This window comes from Magnolia sinica, chromosome 14 (genome assembly GCF_029962835.1).
Source record: "Magnolia sinica isolate HGM2019 chromosome 14, MsV1, whole genome shotgun sequence".
Classification (NCBI taxonomy): Eukaryota; Viridiplantae; Streptophyta; class Magnoliopsida; order Magnoliales; family Magnoliaceae; genus Magnolia; species Magnolia sinica.
Genome location: NC_080586.1, coordinates 30993656 through 30998696, shown reverse-complemented (window position 1 = coordinate 30998696; position 5041 = coordinate 30993656). Strand labels below are relative to the sequence as shown.

The following is a 5041-nucleotide window of genomic DNA, read 5'->3' as shown; positions in this document are numbered from 1 at the left end:
ATTTAAATCCCTAGTATGGGCTAACTTGCAAGGTCCACCTTGAAACTTGTTGGATAGGCCTTGCCAAGTCATGAGTTGATGTTGTGAGGACCACACCTTGGGCATGTGGGCTATCCATTTGATCCGTTTAATGCATGGATCCGATCACAATTCAGGGTTGGGCCATAAATGCTCCATTTGGCCCATAATGATGTGTACTTAGGCCATGATATGCCCTTATTGGGTCCATGATAATATATGTAGGCCTTGGGCCTTTCTCTTAGGGCCCATTATGTGTTATGATATGTACTTATTGCTGCCCATTGTATTTACATGGTGGCATTCGGGCCTTGGGCCTTATTTTGGCTAGTTTTCTTATTGGGTCACCTTCTTGGGGACAATGGTGGTTAAATGTCCCCATTGTGGACCCCTCTAGGTCCATTGGTGGTTAAATGTCCACCTTAGGCCCATTTGTCAAGTCCATTCTCAGCTATTAGTGGTTGGATGTCTACCTTAGACCTTATTTGGGCCCATTCTCACCCCTTTAGGCCTATAATAATGTTTTCTTAGATTTTGTGGGCTACCCTAAACCGTTGGGCCCCCACCATTGGTTATAGTTCTTATGTACCATGTTAAATCATCTAAGTACCTAGACCCAACGTCACTAAGAGGAGAGTACAACATCATCTCATGATTCATCCATGTGCATCATATGTGTGCTTGGAGTATGGATTGACTGATCATGACTTATGCCATTGGGCATATTGTTTATATGGGACTCCCGAAGTTATGGAGTTGTCCTACATGAGCGCTGGATGCGCAAGACTAATGCGTGATTGATTTGTGTGATTCATGCATCTAGTATTGCATAGCACGGTTGAAATTCGCCCTAGCTTCATCAGGGTCGTAGCCTCCACAGGCATAACATGGATGGCCAGATTTGGACACCAAAAATATTATTTTGAGCACTATGGGCATGTAGGATGTCCTTGGGTAAAAGTCTCAAAACCTTCATGATACTAGGAGATCCTCCAACGCCAAGACTGAGTAGAAAACATGAGCGCTGGTACCTTTACCATTAGGCCACATCTCTCACTATATCGTGGTCGGTTGGGAGGGGGTGTGGCCTTATCCGCCTGAGTGAGGGGGCAATAATTGGGCTGAATCTGACCAGCTGGTAAATGGGACCGTTACCATCATGTCTTGTTGGTGTTGGCTGTCTACAGGTGGGTAATGAGGTCTTTTACAATCGCTGAGCTGTGCGGTTAGGAGAGTGGCAATTAGCAGGTAGTGTATTTGAACCCGGTGATTTCCCCGAGAGGAACTATATTGATATGTGGACTTGATGTGAGAACTAACATGATTGCATTGCACCTTGCATATAGCATTTGGCTATGTAGGCCTCCTATTGTATCGCCTTAGTATGGCGCTCTGTACTCATATGTTGCATTACATAGCCTTGTGATGACTAATACCATTCATGCTTGATATAACATAGCTTTGGAATGGTTGATAGTATTAATGGTATTCATGGTCTCGCCAACATTTTCGCATACTCTGATATTGCATCCTTAGCACCTATTCCACACACACTTACACCACCCTCTAAGCTTTCTATAAGCTTATGTACAATTGATGCGTGCAGGTGACGCTAAGCAGTAGCTAGTGTTGGAGCGAGAGCCTGCTGAGGAGCTACCTTTTGGGAGTTTTTGTTATCTATCATTGTACCTTTTCTTAATTCGAGCCATGTACTGTAAAAGTTTTAATTCTTAGTGGATTTTGTAATATTGTTCCTGTAGTTATTTTTTATGGTTATGATCTTGGGTATGCTGATTATGAATGGACTTATGTTATGGAAATCCTCCTTGTAGGATCCCAGGATCGGAACCTAGTGTATGAGTACCAGGAGCCAAAAATGGGGTACTACGGAGACTGTCAGTGCCAAATTTGGAGATCGGAAATTTTATGAGCCCGGTTTCCGAGTTCGAGGCATGATACACAGACTGCGTAAATTTGAGGCAGTTTCTGAATTTTTCTAACTCGGTGCGAAAGTTGGAGTTCCCCAACTATAAATAGGAGTCCCTAAGATGTTCCTAGGCATCTTCTAGGGTTTGAAGAGTGAAGCAAAAGGGTAGAGAAGTTGTCACCAAGATTTTTCTTCCTCTTCCTTAGTTGTTTTCAATTTTTATTTAGGAGACTTTGGTTCAATCATATCTATGGTTGGCTAAACCTCTTATCTAGAGCTAAGAGGCAAAGCTTGTAGCGTGATAGGATATTTTTATTGCTTTGATTCATGTTTATGTTGAACTTACTTTGATTCTAATTTGATATTTAATGAATACTTTCAGTTTTTAATGGTTTATTGTGACTCAAATTAGAATAGATCTGCAATAGCTTTGAGTATCTTCTTTTCAGGTTTTGAGATTATGAAATTAGAAAATCCTGTTGTTCAGCATCGTCCCTTGGGCATGGTTGGATGATGGAATCCCTTCTAATCTTCATGATTCTCTCATGATTGATTGTGGGATCGATATATCTTGTTATTTGCCATTGTCTCCTAGGCATGGATAAATGATGGAATCACTTCCAATCCCCACAACTCTCATCCATTGAGAAATAGGTCAAGGGAAGTTTAGATTTGATCTTAATTGTTATATCTTTTAACTGGATAAGATTGGACTCCGATTCCAGTTGTGTCCTTGAATTAAGCATATTATCACCCTAATTGCTACATGGGGATCCTTGAAAACCCTAGTTCCCACCTTTGAATTCTTAAGTTTCTAATTAAATCTCTCACAATTACTTCTTTTTATTCCCAATTTAGATTTACATCTTCTTCTAGTTCTACTTCTAGTTACTTTCATAATATTCACAAGATTAGTCCATATGGATTCGACCTCGGTCTCACTGAGATGATTACTGCATCGCGACCCTATACTTGGGGACATGAACAAGTTTTTGGCACCATTGTCAGGGATTAACGGTTGCATTTTTTTGAGATTAACTAGTTTTAGAATTAGTTTAAGATTAGGGTTTTTCTACTTTCAATTTTAGGTTAGGGTTTTTTTCAGAATTATTTTAGAAACTAACTTAGCTTTCTATTTCTAAGTTTAGAAACTTTCCCCTTTTTTTTAGAAACTAACTTTTTTATTTTTTAGAAACTTTCTTAATCAATTTACTTTCCTAATATGTTTTAGAAACTAATTTACTCTCTATTTTTAGAAACTTTCATTTTTCATTTTTTAGAAACTAGGTTGCTTTTTTAGTTCCTTGTTAGAAACTAATTCACTTTCCTTTTGCTTTTGCACGATCCCAATATAGAAACTTCTAATTTGGTAACTTCTTTTTATTTCTAGATTTCTATTTTCCTTTTTTCTTTTTAGGTTTACATTAGATTCTGAAATTGAGGGTTGAGAGTGTTTCATGCCCAAGTGGGTCCGTGATAACACTTCTCTTAAGTGAAGGTGGATTAGTTGAAGGGTTATCTATCCATCACCGAATTAGACACCACTCGAGATCCATAGAGTTAACTGAAGTTATGGCTACTACTCAACCAGTCAATCAACCTCCAAATCCACCTCAACCTCAGGTTGAGAAAATTCAGGATGAAAACGAGGTGCATCGAACACCCCCGCCTCATACTTTATGAGACTATTTACAACCGGCAGCGGTGAGCACCCCTTCCTGTATGGTCTTTCCAGAAAATAGGAAACATGGATATCAAGCTAGGAGTGATCCAACTCCTTCCAAAGTTCCTTGGACTTGAATCTGAAAGTCCATATCTAGACTTAAAAGAGTTAGACGAGATTATAGCCACTTTTTATTTTCCTAACGTGTCTGAGGACACGGTCAGGCTAAAACCTTTTCCTTTATCCTTGAAAGAAAAAGCTAAGACGTGGTTGTACTCACTATGTCCGCGATCTATTGACACATGGTATGACATGATAAGGGAGTTCAAAAAGAAATTTTTTCCATATCATAAGACGAACACCATCAGGAAGTCAATCATGAACTTCGCACAAAAAGAAGACGAAACATTCTTCCAATGTTGGAGCGGTTCAAGGATCTTATCAGTTCATGCCCACAACATGGTTTTGAAACATGGCACATAACAAATTTCTTCCATGAAGGACTGAAATCTTTCATGCGCCAATTCGTCAAGACGATGTGCAATGGGGAAGTTATGAACAAAAATATCGATGATGTGTGGGAATACTTTAATAAACTTGCTGAAATCGTACAATCATGAGACATCTCGCCAAAATCTAGCACCACTTCTAAGCTTACTCAATCAAAAGATAGGGGCAGAATATATCTTCTAAAAGAAAATGATGATATAAATGCTAAAGTGACTAATCTCATAAGAAAACTCGAGGCCATGGAGCTAAAGAAGGATAAGACTACAGAAACTCTTTGTAATATTTGTGCTTGTAACATTAATACAACTGAAAATTGTCCAACAATACCTACTTTTCAAGAAGTGTTAAATGAGCAATTTAATATCGTGAATAATTACCAAAGACCTTTCAGTGGATCCACTTCAAATGCATATAATCCTAGTTGGAGAAATCATCTAAACTTTAGTTGGAGGAATGGACAAATTGCTTCTCCTCAAGGATTCCCTAATCAAATTTTAAAGCAAGGAAAACCTCAAGAGGATCTGGTTCTAAAGCATCTTCAAAATCAAGAGCGTTTCAATCAGAGTATGCTACAAGCCTTTCAAGACCTTACAAAGGCCATATAAGAGCTTGAGATAAAAAATGTGATTGGGGAGAAAGGAAGCCTTCCAGCTCAACCTCTTCCCAATCCAAAACATCAATATGAAGTTAGCAACCCATGCTATTCAAATCAAATGGAGCAAGCTAAGTCTATCACCACTTTTAGGAGTGGGAAAACAATCGACAAATCTATTCCGGTAAGGGCTGAAAAGACTAAGGACCTAAAAATAAATGAAACTAATAGATCTAACAACACTCCACAAGAGTTAGAACCAGAACCTCAAGGCAGCACCATTTCCCCAACGGTTGGTTGCACCAAAACCTCTCTCTAACTCTCAGGACAT

At 39.0% G+C, this 5041-nt stretch overlaps 1 non-coding gene across 1 annotated transcript; it reads right to left on the bottom strand.

Moving 5' to 3' along the window:
- Nucleotides 1-3968: 3968 nt before the first annotated feature.
- On the bottom strand, nt 3969-4074 carry LOC131226455 (small nucleolar RNA R71). The gene has a single exon (XR_009161838.1). It is a non-coding gene; the product is annotated as a small nucleolar RNA R71 (small nucleolar RNA).
- Nucleotides 4075-5041: the final 967 nt, after the last annotated feature.